Source organism: Lissotriton vulgaris, chromosome 4_1, assembly GCF_964263255.1.
Source record: "Lissotriton vulgaris chromosome 4_1, aLisVul1.2, whole genome shotgun sequence".
Lineage (NCBI taxonomy): Eukaryota > Metazoa > Chordata > Amphibia > Caudata > Salamandridae > Lissotriton > Lissotriton vulgaris.
The window spans coordinates 1,067,102,731-1,067,123,089 of NC_141691.1; positions in this window are offsets into that span (position 1 = coordinate 1,067,102,731).

Sequence of the window (20,359 nt, forward strand, 5' to 3'; positions counted from 1 at the left end):
AATATCTCCCAGGGAAAATAAACATATCTGCAGATTGGAACTCGAGATTCCTTTTAGATCACAGCAATTGGAAAATCAAAGTATCGTCTTAAGGGCTCTCAACAAAATATGAGGCCCATTAGAAATAGATCTCTTTGCGAGCAGACTGACCTTCTAATTGGAGAAATATTTCAGCTGAATGCCCGACCCGGGTGCTCTTGCAGAAAACGCCTTTCTCCAATGCTGAAAAGAAGTCAAAGGATATGCATTCCCTCCTTTTGCCATGATTCAGAGAGTTCTACAGAAAGTGAGACAAGACCAATGCTCCCTTGTACTAATAACTCCCTTCTGGCCATCTCAGGCTTGGCTCCCTACTACTTTGGAACTAGCTTGCAACACTCCCTTTTTAATTCCAGCTGAGGCGGAACTCCTAACAGACGTAGATGGAAGAGATCACTCCCTAGTATTTGAACCTCCTTGCCTGGAAAGTGTCAGGAGATCCAATTAAGTCTCTGGACTTTCATCGACAGCTGCAAATCTCCTCGGAGAGTCTTGGGCACCCGGCACTCACTACAGGTATAACAACATTTGGAGAAGCTGGGTACATTGGTGCCTTGAGAGGAACCTGGATTCCTTGGAGGCTCCTATTGTCCACATAGTAAATTTCCTTGTAGAACAGTTTGAAAAGGGTCTCAGTTATAGAACAATTAATTGTTATAGATCAGCTATCTCTGCAGGTCATGCTCTAGTCGACGGTAAAGCGGTAGTTAAGAACGTCATAGTTTGTAGAGTCTTAAAAAGTATCAGACTAAGGAGCCCCCCAAACCCAAGTATGAGCCGCTATGGGAAGTTAAATTAATCTTAGATCTTTTCACAATTTCGCAGGATAATAGACATTCAGATAAGAAAAGTCTTTCCATTAAACTTGCAACCTTACTGTGTTTAATCTCTTGCCCTAGGGGGCCCGACATCAAAGCTCCTTAAATCTTAAATAGTTCATATAATATGTTTTGAGTTAAATTTGAGATTATGCGAAGAATTAAAACTATGTCAGATTAAATTTTTATCCACGTTTTGACTTGTACAAAAATCTTTGTGTTGTTGATTGCATGAAAGAGTATGATCGCAGAATGATTGGTCTTTATGCTCATGGTGTGAATCAATTACTTATTTCCCTTGTCAAACCTTTCAAAGCTATAACCTCTGCTTCTATTCCCAGATGGGTTAAATCTGCTATGAATTTAGCTGGCATTGACTTAAAAAGAAATTCCATGCACATTCCCTTAGAGGTGCTCTGGCCAGTACATTCTTCCGGTCTGTTAGACGACATTCTCAAAGCGGCCGACTGGTCCAATGCTAATACCTTTGCTCAACACTACTGCAAACCAATTGAACATATGTCTGATGTAGTCTTACAAAGCTACCTACATGCATAATGGTAGCCCCCGGTCTTGTAATGAAATTGGGATTCTCCTATTACCATGACTAGAGAATCTGGATTCCATTAAAGACACAGAGGCTAACATTATCCCACCCTCCCTTCCCAAGGATGGTGGATTAGTGGATGGTTAAGTTTTACCTTTGGATTTTAATTGTGAACCTTTCATATTTAATTGTCTTTAAATGATTTTCTGAGTACCATAACAATGTATAATGTTTATTGCTTTTCTTTTTCTCCTCTCATTCCATCGAAGTGCTTATATCTGTCTCTTTTAAGGCAACCCTTTATAGTTACCAGATGTTTTGACCTTTGGATCCTTCATTGTCTTCCGTTTTCTACTGGTTTTAAATAAGAAGAGTAAAGAAGAATACATTATTGAACCTTTTCATATCTCAACACATTTAAAAGAGGCAGACTGTTCTGTGCACATGACTGGTATATGTTCCTAATGTTCTGTTCTGGAACTTTTTCGCTCTGTGATGTAATGCTTTCAAGTGGCTGCTTTAAGTTACATTAAAGAAATTTGCATAATGTTAGCCTCCGTTTCTTTAATGAAATCCAGATTCTCTAGTCATGGTAAAATGAGAATCGCAACTTCATCTTGACTTTAAGATGGAACAGATTACTCTTAGCTGGGCTTCCTGCTTCATGCTGGACACTTTTATTATTTTCTTCAAACTTCTTCTCAAGTTCAATTTTATGCCGACATCCTCGTTAGATTTTCCATTTAGAGAATTTTGGTCCTAATCTATGCTTAGATTAGAAAAGGAAAGTGTCTATGTTGAAAACTTTATTGCAACAATATGTTTCCTTTGCATTGTGGCTGTTACTATTTTGTATCACATTCTGTTATGACAATTTACTGGCACATTTTGTTCTGCAGACTGTATTGCTATATCTTTTGAATGTATTCCTGCTTTACATATATATGATTGGATCAACCTTCGAAAATAAACCTTTATTTTTTAAATAACTGATTCTGGATTGTGAAGTTACATTGACTTCACAGAATTGGAAATGTATTTCTGATTGTTAGCTTCTTACACTGCTTCAAGTCAACTAACAAAGGTCCATACTACCATTGTGGAAATATATTTGATTATTTCACTAAGAGATTGAGGCTCAGATATCCACGCTCCATCAGCATTGTAATGAATTGGTTACGGTCATCTCTCTTGGTCTTGTAGACCAGTTCATTAGGGTCAAATTGGTTTGGAAGGTATGTGTGCCTGTGTTAGCACTTATCAGGGCATTAAGTTGGAAAAAAAACTGGTGGTGCTCTAAATGAGGCGTGACAAATGTCTTAAAGGGGTGTGACCTATCCGAGTAGGGGCGTGGTCTAAATCAAGATAACTAGCATTGTGTGCTTAAGAAAATCATGAAGTCGCATTCAGCAAAGGATAATAAAATAGGCAAAAAGGTATATTTATTAAGTATAAGCCATAAAATACCAAACACTTTAAAACATGTAAAAATTATTTACATTACTCCCTTGGTCCTCTTCCTCGGCAATCACAGCAACTGTAGGTCAGCTCCCAGAAACTCAGCACGGATTCCTTCTTGATCACGAAGTTCCCTAATCTATTTTTACTGGGGCTCCAGTCCTACTTTTATACCCTAAAAGTCTTTGTTCTTCTTATGTGAGGGGTCCTGGACCCAATCTAAACCAGTTCTGGGTGCACTCTGCCAGTACACCTCTTCTTCCTTTGTGAATGTGGACCAGGGTCATCAGACGCACCACAGGAGGTGGAGCCAGCATTGTGGAAGGCAGGCACAGCCCTATTGAGACCCACTTGCTACTCCTCCCACCACTCCCAATTCTGATAGGTCTATTCAGCCTTGTGCTGACTTAACCAGCCTCCTGGAGCCGCCCCCAGCCCCTGTCACTCACAAACCAGACAGTCAATACACAAGCAAGCAGAGGCACACAGAAAGGTTGAAACAGGAAAATAGCCACTTTCTAAAAGTGCTATTTCCAAACTAGGAATTTAAAAACCATCTTCACTAAAGGATGTATTATTAAATTCAGAGTTCAGGGATACCAGATTCCATATGTCTATCTTACCGTTTTGGGAAGATATGCAGGTAAACATGTTACACAGCATTCCCCATGTTATCCAATGGGCAAGACAGCCTTTCAGTAGTGAAAAACTAAATTGGCAGTATTTCGCTATCAAGACATGTTACCCAGACTAGTAACACCAAACAAAAATCGGGACGTCTGGTCACCCTATATACCTTTGACCTTTGAGGCCCAAAAATAGAACCCCCTAGAGCTCGCTTTCAAGGCCCCCCCCAAAAAAACTGGGGGGGGGGCTCAGACCCCCACAGACCCCCCCACCCCACTTAAAGCCCTGGCACTTATATCTGGAGTTCAGCACAAATTGCTCTTGTTCCTGATTTGCTCATGCGTTTAACATCACCCTTTAGCTGATGGTACTTGCCAATTCAAAATAGTGAAAATGTTTACTTCTCATTCGGAATTTAAAGGTATGTGCTGTGTTTTGGCACGAAACATAGCAGAACTTGTTGACATTTGAAGAGTAAATAACATAACATTACCACACTCACAAAGTAACATAACAACACAGGTAAAACACAAGGGCACAGCACAACAAAACAGTTAAAAACAAAACGCCATAAAACAACCACAACACAATAACATCACAGTGCAGTAATGCAAAACTAAAACACAGCAGTGCAAAAAAAAACCAACAGAAGGCATCACCACCACAGCAAAGTGCCACACAACAAATCTGCACGAATATTCTTGTCACACATCACCGCCTTCTTAATATGGTGGTAAAATGTGTTTGGCTCAATCTCTGCCTTCACTTACCACACAGGAAATACTGCCCGTTAAAAATGATTAGTCATTCAGCACGACTTTGGGGGTCATTGTGATGAACTATTTGGTTTTGCGAAATCTTTCTCGTGTTCATTAGAATATGTATTTTGTTTACTGTTATTTTTAAATTAACTGGTTAAAAAAACAGTGCCTTCACTCGGTAGTTCTGCATACGCTTCCATGACGAAGATGATGAAGGATAGCACGTGGTAGATATAGCGTGTAATGGTAAGCTCACACAGGAGCGACAGTTGATAAAAGAATCCTGACATTTTGATGGCTTGAAAGACCCTTTTTTGGCAGGTTATATACTGTGCTGCTTCTTCTCCGTGGAGCCTATTTGAGAGTATTTCAAAAACGGCTTTCGGGTGAGCATTATTACACATTTGATGAAATAGAACAGCCCCGGGGCAGAAGAACAGGAAGCATGTTTTATTTACTCCGCTCGAGGGTTTGAAAATAAAAAAAATATTTTCGTTAAACATTGTCTCATCTTGCGCTTAAAATGTACATTGAGAATTCGGAATACGGAAGATTTCCAACTCCATGTTTGAATTCCAAAACAACTGAGCAATTGTTAACATTTAAGGATGTCGGTAATAAGGCCGCCGAACAGTATTAAAGATTGTCAGAACACCCGTGCCTCAAATGAGAGACATTGGTGGAGTGTCTGCTGCTGTCTCCAGGGCTCTAGCGGTTATAGGGAATATTATTCAATCAGCCACACATCTGATGCTTGCTTGTTTGAAAGGTAGGTTCTCCCTTATATTGCCAGGTTTCCAGCAGTGCCGGAGGACTTACATTATGGGACTGTTTCATCAAGACGTGCATAGGAACATTTAAACTTCAGTGGGAAAATCCTTCCGCGCAGGCAGACACCACTTCAGAGAGGCAGCTGATCAAAGCGCGTTTCAACATGCAGTGTCTGAAGACAAATTTCATTCCAATAGACAGCTAATATCTGCATCGTTCCTACAAAAGATGCCACACAGACCTCCGAGACCTCTAGAAGGTAGCACTTTTAAGTGAGATCCTCCTCTCACCGAGTGGCTAGGCTGAACATTATTTCTTGCCTTAAAAGAGAATCCAGGCCATAACCCAACGCAAATCTATAGTACATCAGTGGTGATGTAGTCGCATCTGCCACATGAAAGCATCCACATTGTGCCTTTGTTAGTCTTTAAAAAAAAATTTCTATCAGGAAGAGAGACATTTGATTAAGGACATACCTTAAAGAGAGCTGTGGAATGTGATAAGCCTTTAGAGCTGTGGTACTCATAGTAGGGCCCGCGGGCCACCAGAGGCCCCTGCCTGTCTTGGCGGCCTGCGGACCTTGTAGGTAATGTACCCATGGCCCCCCAGAGAAAGAGAGTGTGGAGTGGAGTGAGAGAGAAAGTAGAGAGAAAGAGAGTGGCGAGAAAGAGAGTGGCGAGAGAGAGTGGAGCGAGAGTGTGGAGAGAGAGAGTGGAGAGAGAGAGAGAGAGTGGAGAGAGAGAGAGAGAGACAGTGGAGAGACAATGGAGAGAGAGTGGAGAAAGAGTGGAGAGAGAGACTGACTGACTGAGAGACTAAGATACTGACTGAGAGACTGGCTCACTGAGAGACGGAGCCTGACAGAGAGAGAGAGCCTGACATACTAAGAGAGATATGACTGACTGACAGAGAGAGAGCGAGAGAGACTGACAGAGAGAGAGAGAGGCCGACTGGCTGAGAGAGAGAGAAAGAGAGAGAGAGAGACTGACTGAGAGAGACTGACTGAGAGAGAGACTGACTGACTGTGAGACTGACTGAGAGAGAGACTGACTGACTGAAGGACTGACTGAGACTGACTCAGAGAGAGCGACTGACCGAGAGAGAGAGACAAACTGGTAGACTGGCAGAGTGTGGCTGTAAGATGTTATGTGAGTCATGGCTCCGGGTATGCTTGCAATCCAAGAAGATGTCACTGAATAATAGGTTCTAGGTGAGGGATTACAAATACGTCTACGTCACCTGATTAATATAATCAGATTCAACATTAAATATAAACAGAAGTGACAGGGTTGTTATATTGCGAAATAAACAACACGGGGGCGTGGCTACGAGCCGATCATGGCGGACTTGTAGTGACAGAGCTCCTTCCTTAGCCCTTGAAACTAGCTAATTATCCTGTCTGCCTGCAACGCGACCCACCTCAATTTTGCACTCGGAGGTTCAACTGGCGAGCGGTGAGCTGTGACGGCGAGCTGCCTCCCTCAGACGCAGCCTAACACCCTGGTGGACTGTGGCGATTGCTGGGGCCTACTGCCACGAGGAGAGCCGCGACCTCGATTTGCCCGGAGGCCTGCTTGCTGCTTGGTGCCGGCAGGCTGCGGAGGGGGCACAGGAGGTGAGCGAGGGCGCAGGGCTCGACGCGCGCTCACAACCAACATCTAGCGCCTGCTCCTTCCGACACCGAACTGTTTCCCCCCTCACTGGAGAGCCCAGGGAGGTCCGCCCTACCCTACCTGTCCCGACCACAGCCGGAGAATCATCAGGACTGGCCCAGCGCCCGACTATACGGCGGGGAGGTGTACGCACCCGCCTGCGAACCAGTGAGGAGCATGGGACTGCGGGAATTGGGACGAGAACTCTGACGCCCGGAAGACCGTAGCCGCTGCCTAGGACACACGGCGGCCGCAAGGCACGAATCGGCGCCGCGGCGGTGCTAGCGGGCGCCATCTTGCCTCTTCTTTGGGCCCCCGAGATCCCTGAGTAGGCGGCGCGGAGGTCTGCAAAATCCAAAGCACAGTGGAACAGCAAAGGTGCCGTAGCCCTGGGGACACAACACAACGTCTGCATGGCCTCTGCAATCGCCTTGCCGGTGACGACCCCGATTAGCATGGAGGGGTCCAGCTGCGTGGAGACCCACCTGGCAGGTCGCCGTCTGCAGGACCACCTCTACTGGGGCAGGTACGCAGCGCCTCTCTTCTGTCCTGCCTCTAACGGACCCCCTACTGCAACGCAATAGCCCATACCTGCCGCCTCGCCGAGGCCTGCACTGCAACCGCGCGGAGGATCTTCCACAGGGCGCCGCCACACCCACCAGAAGCGCTACCACTGCCACAGAGCCGGCGGCACCACCCAACTCACGGTGACTAGTACTACCAATGCCTTCTCCACTGTAACATCGGTGGCTGCGAAGACGCCCTGGACCCGGAACAGTGTGTGTCGCAAAGCTGTAAAGACTGAGAACAGAGCGCGCGCTTGACCCAACATCACCCTGCCTACTAGATCGATGGGGAGGCACAGGGGCAAGGCTAGGACCACGGCGCGTCGACGGACATGCAGTCCACCGGCTCGGAGGACCCACTAGCCTCCTCCAATATAGACATTGTCCCACCGACAGGGAAGGGAACGCAAGACGCCAAACTGGACCTCATCCTAAATGAAATACGGGCCACAAGGGAGGCACTAGAATCACGTATGGATAGCATGGCGACGGGCCTCTCGTTGCTCCGAGCAGATCACAACAAACTTGCGGAGAGGGTCTCAGAACAAAAACTTGCGCTGAATGATCTCATACCACAGCATACGGAACATTCCACGAAGCTGGAAGGCATGGAGAAACAACTCAAGCAGCTGTGGGACAAGGTTGACGATGCAGAAGGACGAGCCCGCCGCAACAACGTCTGCATTTTAGGCATTCCGGAACGCAGTGAGAGGAGGAATCCTACTCAATTTGTGGAGGACTGGCTCAGGAAACTGGTGGGCCCGGAAGATCTTACTGCCCTATACAGCGTAGAACGGGCGCATAGAATGCCTTCAAGACCGCCGCAACCAGGGGCACCTCCACGTCCCTTAATCGCGCGCCTCCTTCATTATAAGGACCGCGACACTGTGCTGTGCGTAGCCCGAGAGAAAGCGCCGATCCGCTATGAGGACAAGAATATCTCCGTATATCCTGACTTCACACCTACGGTGCAGCGAGCCAGGTCCACCTTCCTGGGGGTGAAATGCAAGTTACATGAGAGAGACTTGAAATATGCCCTCCTGGTCCCCGCCTGCCTCAAGATCCTACATGGTAACAAATCATACTTCTTTGATTCGCCAGAGGAAGCAGAGGAGTGGATGGGAGTGACGCTAATGCCGCTGGCCTCGCAAGACCCATTTACGGACACCAGGAGCGACGGACGTCGGAGCCCAACTGGCCGGAGACACACCGCTTCCAATACTGGACAAGCCCCCTCACCAAGGTCATCACCGAAGGGACGAGCCGCAAAGAACCGCTCGGAGGAACAATCACCGGTGGAACAGTTGACGAAAGAGGCTCTCGCCGCTCATGACGCGGGCACAGCCAGGGACCTGGCTAGCAACTCTGACACACATACGGAGGTGTCAGGATCGGCAGACAGCCTACAGCTCTTCCCCAAGATCACGGCACAGATGGCAGAGGAATTTTAACACCAGCGCCTTGAACGATATCCGGGTGGTAATGTATGAACCATATAACTCTCCGCACACAGGTGGGTTGCCTGAGGGTTTGGTTTACTAAAGGCTGCTATGCCACCGCAGGCCAGTACAAGTCAGGCACACGTAGTCTGCACCCCCATCACATGCACATGGAACTGTTTGACTTATACCCATGTTGGGTATCATGGTTCGGACCCCGAGCCCGTTGGCCTGGGGACCTTAATGTTCAGGGGTTAACTGTTTGCATGACACTCCTCTCCTGTCGTAAGATGTACTTGGCGTGTACACCCACAAGCTCAGCATTTCCAAGTTACACGATCAGTCATGGGGCCACTTAATGTTTACAACTTGTGCACCTGGAATGTACGGGGCATGGGCTCGATTCACAAGAGACACAGGATACTGGCTCAGCTTAACCGTAGGGGAGTTATGATAGCTTGCCTCCAAGAGACACACTTGAACTGTGCTGAGAACTCGAAACTACAGAAGAAATGGAAGGGACAACTTTTCGCTACGTCCTACTCCGCATTCTCTAGGGGGGCCGCTATCTGGCTTCGTAATTCTGTTCCCTTCAAGCCAATAGAGCAGAGAATTGACAAGGAGGGTAGATATGTGTTTGTGAGGGGCTTACTAGATGGTGCCGCTGTTGTGCTTGGATGTGTGTATTCACCAAACTCGGGCCAATCGGAAATTTTGGTCAATATCAATGGAGTCCTTGCGGATTGGGCAGATCATCAATGGGTGGTTGGAGGGGATTTTAACGCTGTGTTAGATATTGCACTGGACAGGTCACACCACCACTGCACGCCACGGAAAGCAGGAGACAGGCGGATGCGCTAGCACAATGGGCAGAGATTGGGTCCTAGCGGATGCATGGCGCAGTACACATCTGCTGGACAGGGAATATACTTTTTTCTCCCCGCCACACCAACTGCACACCAGAATAGACCGCATATTTTGCTCCCGCTCCCTATTAGGATCGATTATCCAGGGCCAGCACATGGGAAAGACCCTCTCAGATCACAATCCTGTCGAGTTGACTTGGCAATGGGGCCGGCTACTGGCACCAATACCGACTTGGAGATTGCCCACGGAACTACTAGAAGACACGGTCTTCAGGTCGTCCATGGCAGACACCATTGAGAGTTACTTCGACACGAATGCTGACACTGCTAGCTCCCGACAAATAGAATGGGACACTTTCAAAGTCTTCATCAGAGGGGAAGCGATGGCCACCCGAGTGGGCAGGAGGAGGGAAGTGATCGATAATCTAAAAGAAGTGGAGGGTAGACTGGCAATGCTAGAGAGTGAAGCTGCGGGCATGAACTTACACTTCACACCGCTACAAGACGCACATATAAAACACGCTGAACTGCTAGAGGACTTGAGATTGTTAGACTACAAGGAATATACTAATAGACAGTACACGCAGGCGGATAGATCGGGCCCTGTAAATGTGCCCTCTGCTGGCCCGTATTATATGAGACTCTCCGGCATACCACCCGATCTTGGAAATAATAGATCAGGAAGGCATACTGGCTTCGACTCAAATAGGAGTCAACACTGCATTCAAGGATTACTACACCACACTATATGTCCCACACCAACACCTTTCACAGGCAGCACTTGAGGACTTTATGAGGGACTTAGAACTACCCCAACTCACTGCCAGGCAAAGCGATGACTTGAAACGTCATTACTGTTGCGGAGATTAGACAGGCAATACACGCACTCCCGAGGAATAAAACCCCTGGGACGGACGGCCTGCCGGCCGAATTCTATGCCACATTTATAGACCTACTAGCCCCGCGTTTACAAACCATTTATCTAGAAGCACTGCGGACCAACTCCTTACCACAGTCATCCCTTCAGGCTTTGATAACTTCCCTCCTAAAACCGGGTAGAGATGGCATGCACCTAGCTAACTACAGACCCTTGTCTCTCCTTAACACTGACTATAAGATACTGACCACACACCTTTCAAATGGCAGACACCACCTTCCGCTACCTCAGGATACAAATATATAGAGATGCCGAGGAAATGATAAACGGCAACCTCGGCAGAGCTATGAGGGCACTCAAATCACAGATACAATTTTGGTTGTCGTTGCCTCTATCGGTGGCTGGCAGAGTAGCCATCTCCAAGATGGTAGTGCTTCCCCGCCTTATTTACTATTTCACTAATTTGCCATTCCTGATCCCTGCTACGACGTTCAAGGAGCTAGATACACTCCTCACGGAACTCATATGGGGACCAGGGCGGAGGCGCATAGGACTTGCTAAGTTGCAGCTCACCTCTGGAACTGGAGGTATGGGAGTACCAGACTTCAGAGCCTACAACTTCGCATGTCAACTGCAGTGGCTGGCCTACTGGCTAGCGGGTCGGAACCTGCATGAGATTAATATGACAGAGGACGACTGCTCTAATGGGAAAATCCATGTCTTACTATTACCCCACTCGGAGTTGCCGAGGGACACCTCACCACTTCTCCGGCTTGCAGTACAATACTGGCGGAAAGCGGTAAAATACACGGCCCGATGACATCATATGCCCCCACAATTCCACTACAGGGTATCCCGCTGGAATCGGGACTCCTCACGACTCACAAACTCGTGTCATGGCACGACGCTGGTGTGACGCACGTAGGAGACCTCTTTGCAGAAGGACGCATGTTGTCCTTTGAAGACTTCAGGACCACACATAGTGTCCCCGGGGGATCGTTCCTCCTTCATGCTGGCCTCCGTCACTACGTAACGAGAAGGTGGGCGCACGAGGGAGTGGAACCACCCACGAACCCTTTGATGACAATGCAGTACCTCATGGGAACGGGAAGTCATCTGACTAAATGGCTCACTGATGGTATCAGAACAGGAAGGGCGGTCTCGCTATCGCCTCTCAAAACCAGGTGGGAGGGCGATATAGGGAGGCCACTTAGGGACAAGGAATGGGAGCGTATCCTCCAATTTCCCAAAAAAGTAGCTAGGAACCCCAAGTTTAAGTTCATTCAGCTAATGATCCTGCATAGAGTGTATTTAACGCCACACCGCATACACGCCATGTTCCCTGACGCTGTCGACACATGCCCCCGATGCGCTGCAGATGATGCATCACTGGTACACATGTTGTGGGACTGCCCAAAACTGGGCTATTACTGGACCACTATCAATGAGTCGCTCACCGGAGCAGGTGCCACGATACAAACACTCACCTTGGAGTATGCGCTACTGGGGCTAGGACCAGCAACACATAAAAGGAGTGTAGCAACACGTTTCACTGATATGGCCATGCTACTTGCGAAAGGTGCAATCACTATGAGGTGGAAGTCACCCAAGCCACCTGATCCTGAATTGTGGAAAACGGAAGTAATACGTTGGGGCAAAGCAGAGGGTGAAGCGCTGCAGCGCGAAGAACGCAGGGGCCTCAGGAAAACGCCGATTTCACTGGACTGGTTTGCCATGCTGGGGATATTCGAGGCAGGGGGGGATGATGAGTCTGATGTTTCGATACCTATAGACTGAACTGTGTCCTGCCCTCAGTGGGCTCGCATGTACCGTAGAAAGACATGGTGCGCTTGAATATGATATGGGATAACCCATGATGTTATTGCTTATGTCACTGACTGATTGTATAGAACGACATTTTTGAAAAGAGCTGTTTTATGGGTACGGCCAAGTACCAACTGATATATACACACATGGTGTAAGAGTGTCTAGGGTGGGGCTTTTATGGGTGGCGGGTGGGAGTTCTTCTGTTCTTAAGGGTTTTGTTCACCTACTCAGAAATACAACAAAATGTAAAATGTACAATATACCTGCTGTTATCATGCCTAATAGAGCACACCTATATGTGGTTTCGTCATATGGTAACCTTTCTGTACTGTAGCTCTAATCACTATGCCAATAAACAGATTTTCAAAAAAATTGCGAAATAAACAACACGCTGCTCTATAAGTTTGAACCTCAGCCGTTTTTTTGTACATATTAACTTTGCCTACAAAATGTGCCAATCTCTGAGGTTTAGAGGTATTGATATTTGAGATGCAAAATTTGCATACTAGGTTGCTCAGCCAAAACTGTTTGCATTATGTTACTCGTGAAGGCCTATTTCGAATTCTCATAAGCTCAGCTAGGCACCTGCATATGGGATGCAATGTTTGGGCAGGAACGGGGGAAGCCCTGGTAACTGGGAGGTTGATGTGTGAATGAAAATCCTTGGCACTAAATCCATCGGGAGGCTTGGGAGGAAATCAGGAGGCTTGGGTGGGAAGGCAGGGTTGCTAGGTCCCAAGTGCACATCCTATAGAATTAATGTGTGTAGGAGGTACACTAGTTCGGCCACCACAGACCATCTTTGGGCATTAACAGGCTGTGACCAGAGCTGTTACGACTGCAAGGGTGCCAGTGGACAAGCCTAAATGTACTTTCTGACCTTCCCCAGTAGATTTAATTGGTGGGTAAGTGGGTAAGAGCTTCGCGGCACTTCCCCCGTCGTTCCCTGAAATTTTCCACCCCCTCCACAGGAATGAGATAAGATTAAATGACTACCTAAACGTTTTACCTGGATGTAAAGAAAATTGGAGCTGAAGAATCCAAACAGAATGTAGTCCCACTTAAAGAGACTTGCACTCATGACGTACAACCAATATTGTAGAAACAAGTGCAGGTTTATTGAGAATTGGGTATAATTCACTGCTGATGATAAAAACAAGCCTTTTCATGAATAAGAGACATTCAGTACTGAACAGCTAGCACATTTTACATGAAAGTTTAAGAACCAACAAAAATAAAACTACCTCAGGGTAATGGTTGGCCTATCCAGTATTGGCATGAGGAAGCAACAAAACATCCGCAGGAATCTCAGTTGAGGGGTCATAAAGACATCCAGGAGAAACTTAGGGGCACATATATGACTTTTGTGGCGCAGGGTAGCACAACAAGTCACCTTGCTGCCCTCTCCTACATCACAGGGAAAGGGCAGGAATGCAATGTTTTTATCCAATACCACACATTCCTATCCTTTTCCTTTGCGCTGGTGGCATTTTGGGAGCCTAGTACCAATGCAGGCACACTTACGCCATGGTGCAAGGGTGCCTGTGTTGAAGGCATAATTGTTATGTGAAGAAAGGGGCACTTTCCTCCCAAAAATAACCCTGAGAGGCTAATTCCTCTTTCTATGTGTGCTGGAAAATTAAATATATTTCTCCTCGATATGCCTCACCTGGGGAGGCACATCCTTTTGGTGCATTCCCAGGTTTACAAGGGCATGCAAATCTGGTAATACATCAAAAGCCATGGGACCTACACATTTCCCATATAATGCCTACCCAGAACAGAGTAACTCAATGCAGTGATTTGCGCTGCATTGTGTTACTCCAGATTTGTGGAGCCACGCAAAGTGGCTTTGCATGGCTTCAAAAATCTGACTTAAGGTTTGCATCACTATTGCACCACGTTGCGTGGTGCAAGAGCGACGCAAACTGGGTCATAAATATGGCAGTAAGTCACCATATTAGTCATATAAGGGACTGAATCTGAGCTTATGTCTCACTACAGCCCATCACCCAACTTCTCCTTCTCTCTTTCCTCAAATGATTAACAATATCTAGGAGGAGGCAAAGGAGAGACGGGACGATCTGTTAAATATTCCTGTAAAAGACGCTCATAATAGGCATGTACCGCTTCATCCTTGTTTAGAGTTGTTCTGTCTATTTTTGTCCAATCTGTCTCTTTTGGGGGTACCTTTCCTTTTAGGTAAGTCATTACCTAATTAAACTTTTTCTTTACATCATCTGACGGAGCTCTTGTTTTTGGATCTCTAAGGTATTCATCATTTGGCCAATTGTTAGAACTGGCTATTTCTGATAGGCTAAGGCTGACGCCAAAGCCAGGCAGAAACCACCATTCTAGTCAGGGCAAGGAAGTCACACGCCAAGATAACCTCTGCTCACCCGCTTGGTAGCTTGGCACAATCAGTAAGGCTAAACTCGGAGGCAATGTGTAAAGCATTTGCGCCAGCGCACAACAGCAACAACATACTAGGCACACCACAAAAGAGACTCCACACAAGGTTATTATAAAAATAACTTTTGTATTGTAAAAACACATCAGATAAAATCACACATATACATGGTGCCAACTGGCACGGGTAATATTCACATGGGATTATTTACAAGACAGGGCCACATGGGCCACTGTCAGAATCAGATATAGTACTTCTAGAATAAGAAATAATAAACATAAAATGGTAATCACAAAGGTCACAACCAGTATCCACTGGTAACAGGAACCAGGACCTTACTAGGACCACCTGTACTAAAAAGGACAACCACCTAAGAATAACCACATTTAGGGGTACACCAGAACACATTACCCATGATGCATAAACCACATTCAGAGGAGTAATAAAGAGAAACACATGATGCCATAAAATACATTCAGAGGTGTTAAGAATAAAGCACATGATGCAATAAAATACATTCAGGGGTGCAGCGCAAGAAGACACATGATGACTAAACATTCAGAGGTGCAGCGCATGGAAAGAAAGACACATAATGCATAAACCTACACATTCAGAGGTGCATAATAAATCAATAGCGCAAAAACTCACATTAGCAATAACTATTAAAAAGCATAGAAATCACATTGCGCCAACACTACATAAGCCACTACCTGTGGCAGTCCCTAGGCCAACTGGCCTTGTGGGGCAAAGATGCCCTGAGTCCAAAGTCAGGGTACGCTGCCATGCAGCGCCAGTTTCAAAAGTACAAAAACTTAAACGTGGCAGCCGCCCACAAAGTGCTGGGCAGCTGGGATCAAAAAGCTGTGGCAGAGCTCTCAGTAGCCCCTACAACAAATCTGCGCCACCTGAGCCACACAGGCTCTAAAACAAAGATTGCTGCGCACGTTGGAGCCACACAGGCTCTGGCCAACACTGGTCAAACATTGGAGCCACACTGGCTCTAAAGCAACATGCCCCCTGGAGCCTCCCTGGACTCTCCAAGCGTTGGGGCGACCCACTGCCAACCAGGGCCGCCCTTGAAGCCCTCGTGGCTTCACACTGACCATGAGCGCGAGCTCGCGCTACTGGGGAGGGGCGGACACCGACAATGTGTCCCGGCGCCCCTCCTTGCTCTTCTGCCCCCTCGTTGGAGCCATCTGGGCCCGAGGAGAACGGTGGGGCGACCCACTGCCATTTGGGGCCGCCCTAACTACCCTGAACATCCTGGGTAGTGCACTGGTGCCATCACGTGCCCCCACGGAGCCTCTCTCAAGTAATGCCCCCAGAGCCGTCTCAGGCTCTACACACCGTTGGGGCGGCCCGCTGCCATCCGGGGCCGCCCTGAAGCAGTGCCTCTAAACCGGCACCAACACGAAGCCTCCACTCACCGGAACTCTGACGCGGCGGCCTCTTCTTCTGGCCAGCGCGGGGCTCCTCTTCCACCACGGAGCCCCGCCGGCGCGCTCAGACGCTCTCTGCCGCTCTCCTTCTCTCGGCGCCCTCCTCGTGCTGCAGCTTCACTGGCGGCGGGGGTGGGCCCCGACCAGGTGCCCCGCGCCCCCTCCGCTCTCGCTCCTCTCGTGGCAGGGCTCCCTCGACACACGGGAGCCCTGTTCACCGGCCATCTTTCTTCCTCCTCTCGTCACCAGGGCAAGCCACGAGCGATGGGCCAATCCCATCGCGGCTCTTGCGGCGAGCCCCCAGTGAAGCGGCGAGGCTGGAACAGCGCTCGGCCAATCCCAGCGTGGCATTTCCGGAGCAGCCGGCTTCCACAGCCAATCAGGGAGCGATCTCTTCGCACCAGCTTTACGAAGCCCTCAGTCGGCTTCAGGCCCCCGGGTCGCGGCGGTGAGCTGCGGCTTGATGTCTTCACGACGCCCAGGGTCAGCAGGACGAATTAGGCACCCCCAAGTCCAAATACCAGCGCTTAGGGGCAACAGCAAAAGCGTGCTCAGCGCTATAAGTAAAAAATAAAGCGCTCCTAGCGCTATGAGCAAACCACAGCGCTCCCAGGCGCTGAGGCAACCACACTGGTCCACAAGCCCTCCAGCAGGCCTGGAACAATAAAGATGGAGCAACAAAGCTCCCTGCAGGAAAAATCCATCAGCCGTCTAGGAAAGGCAGCAGGCAGGGGGACAGCCAGGAAGAGTCCCCCAGCAGTCCATCAAATGTCCAGGAGCTGGGCAGGGCCCAGGGATTCCCCTGAGCCCCAGCAGCAGCATGCCCCTGGCAGATTCAAGTTGAAAACAAGAACATTTTGGAAGGGGACACAGCCCCTTCTTATACACAGAAAAATCTTTGAAGTCCTTTGAAGTCCTTTGAAGCAGGCAGTGTGAGAACCAGCTAGAACTGGTTACAGGGAAGTCCCTTCAGTATCAGGGACAGAGGTGACAGTCGCCCAGCGGTAGGTGGAGCCAGCTTTGTAGTTAGGCAGGCACAGCCCTTCACTATCAGGTGCCATATCCTCCCACTTCCCTGGCAGCAGATGCTGCCTTTCATCCACGGGCTGACTTCAGACAACCTCCTGGGCTCTCCAGCCCCTGTCATCCTCAAACCAGACAGTTAATCCACAAGCAGGCCCAGGCACTCTGGGCCAGGCTCACCAGCCAATCACACGGCAGCACCAACTTACACAAATATGCCAACTTCCAAAAGTAGTACTTCTAGACTAGACACAGTCATGCCGCATACATCATTTTGCAGCATTCATTCTCACGAGTTCATACATACTAAACTCTCCCCTGCACTCCCCACACATCAGGAACTACCATGGGCATACATATTCCCCATTCATTCACAGAGAGCTCAAGCACTTTACACTGTACCACAGTGAAAAAGTGCGCAGAGGCCTAAAATCACCAACACAAGGTTCCATAAACAGGCTAGGAAAAAGCAAAAAGTCTAGGGGTGAACCTGCCCAACGGGCCGGGTCCAACACCAATCTACTGTAATTTTGCATTCTGTCCATAAATCTGCAGGGATACTATATCAAACAAACCATCTACATTTTTTAGCAGTACTTTTGAAACTTTCACAAACCTTTTGACTTGCCTGTACCATTCTACAGGGTTTTCTCTGAGTTTTGGGAAGTCATTTTTAAATTATAAAATATCATGCCGGGACCATGGGACATGTACATAACCTCCTCCCGGCACTTCTCTCATTGGACACAACCTTTCAACCTTTTCTGGTTCTTTCATTAGATATTCAGATGCAGTTCGATTTGCCTGTGCTTCTTCCTTTTTCTGTGTCCATCTAGCTTTCCATCTGTCTAAGTCTCCCCATTTTTGTAACAATTACAATAATTCTCTTATCTGCAGTTTTCGTCCTGACACATTCATGTTTTCCAAATCTTTGTCAGAAAATTCAGCTCAATAAGGTTTCTGTAATACTTTTGATTTACCTATGTCAATTCCCATTTCTGAGGCCAAATTAATTAATTTCTTATGGAATATTTTTTTATTTCGGGTAATGCTTCTGCATATAAACAATACATCTTCTTCATTAAAAGATTTCAATCTTTCTAATCCTACATTTCCAGCTACCATTTCCTCCAATTCTACCCTTAATTTAAAAATGTCTAATACCTTTGACTGTGATTTTGGCTTTTCTATATCTCGTGTCCATCTTTCTATTTCCTCAGGGATTACTACAGTAGCACTTCTCGTTCCTGTGGAGGTTTCGATTTGTACTTCTTTTGAGAATCCAGGAGTCATTTCCCTGATCGAGTCACCCACTGATTCTCTTGGAGGTAAATCCATCAAGGAAATTACTGACTCGCATTCACTTGCCTGGTCATCAATTATTATATTTTCTTTCCTGGGCTGTACTATGGGCGTAGTCAGAATGGGAGTTTTAGGACTGGGTGGCTTTCCTTCATATAAGGGAACAACAGGACCAATAGTTACTAGTTTTGTTAGGGCTTCAGGACTTGTATTCTGTTGAGTTATTTTCTGAATTAACTCACTTCTCTGTTTGCTTATTGCTTCTCTTTCTTTTTCTTGTAGTACCTTTTCCATTGTAGCTTCATGTACAATCTTCAGAACCAAAGGTGGTTTTAAGAAAGGAGCACTAGGGGTAACTCTATTTGTTTCTTCCTGATAAGTTGGTGGATTTTTTGTCAATCATGTTTATATTAGTTTGTGAACAACTTACATCATACAACATACCTTCCAAGTCACCCCTCAGAGGGGGGCCTCAAGATGGGTTTCCTGCCTTGGGAGGTGCGAGCACCTCCCCAGACAGGCTACAGTGTATTGGGGCAGGGTGGGTTGAAAGAAATGAGACACTGCCTGGGGCACACAAGGTGCTCCATGCATAGCCCGGTTCAAACAAGTTGCTGGGGCACTCCAGCCCCAGCTCTGGTGTGAAACTGGACAAAGGGAGAGGGGTGTAACCACCCCCTTCCCAGGTTCCACCCATAGGAGGGACCTAGCAGGTAATCCAGACCCTTAGATTAGTATAAAGCTAGGAGCTGTGTCTAGAGACATTATATTATCCTGAACTGAAACTTTGAAACAAAACTCTGGACCTTCGACATTCTACTGCAACTAGAAGACTGAAGAATCTCCCTTGTGGTCAAGGAGTGACCACCCTTGTGCAAACAGGCACCATCAGTGACTTGCTGGTTTGCTTTGTCGATGCTCCCTCCGGAACCCGAAGACTTAGTGACACAGCCTCTGGACTTCCAGACTTCTCTGACTCCAACCCACATCCACAGCAAAGCTGAGACCTGTGGCGGACACGAGAGACGTGGGACCGGACTACCTGCAGTACCTGCTTTTTGCTAACTGTGCAGCTTCTGAGGCATTCTCGAAGTTGTACATTGGGACTTGAGAAGCCCAAACCCCGAGCTGCAAGTGCACTGAAGCTCAGCCTTCCACACTCCATGAGTGCCGCGTGGGGTGTGCACCTTCATTTCTCCTCAATGCATCTTCGCGGTTGCTAGCCCGTTGGCTAGTGGCCCTCCTGAAGACATCCTTTTGAATCAACACCACTTGCCTGGTTGCTCTGGGCTTGCTCCTGCTTTCCTGTAAAGGGAAAGCTCCCCAGACCTTGCTGGTCTGAACAGAAGCCGATCTTCCCTTCCTGCGTGGGTTGCCTTTGCCAAGGCTTGTTGACTCTAATCCGGAAGCCGACACTGCCAACAGCGAGATCCTTTGTGAGACAGTTCTTATCCAGCTCCTGGTCATCGTCGACACCTCCTGGTCAACGTGGCTGCAGAGACAAGCTTCACTTCTTCATCTGTTTGCATCTCGACATCGCCTGGTTTCTTCCTGGTTCCTTCCTGGTCACTGGCTAGTGACCCTGACTCTGTCGCCTCTGCTTTCAGGTTCTTCACTGCTTCAATCCACCCTTGTATCCATCCGGACATCTTCCTCCTGGTCGCCTGCAGCATCTTTGTGCAGCTCTCCATAGGATTCGACGATGAAACCCGACACGAAAGAACACCTATGCACCCGGCTTCCCTGGTAAGGTAACTCGAGTACTCCGGTGCTCCAGTGGGTAATAACTATCCAAGTGTCCTAGTTTAACTGGGTTTTCCCGTAGCCCATCCGGAAGTGCCCGAAATCAACTACTTTGTAAACTTTACTTTCCCATTGAAAGTCTATGAGAACCCGCGTGTGTGTTTAGACACTGCACACGCATCATGTGGGACTCC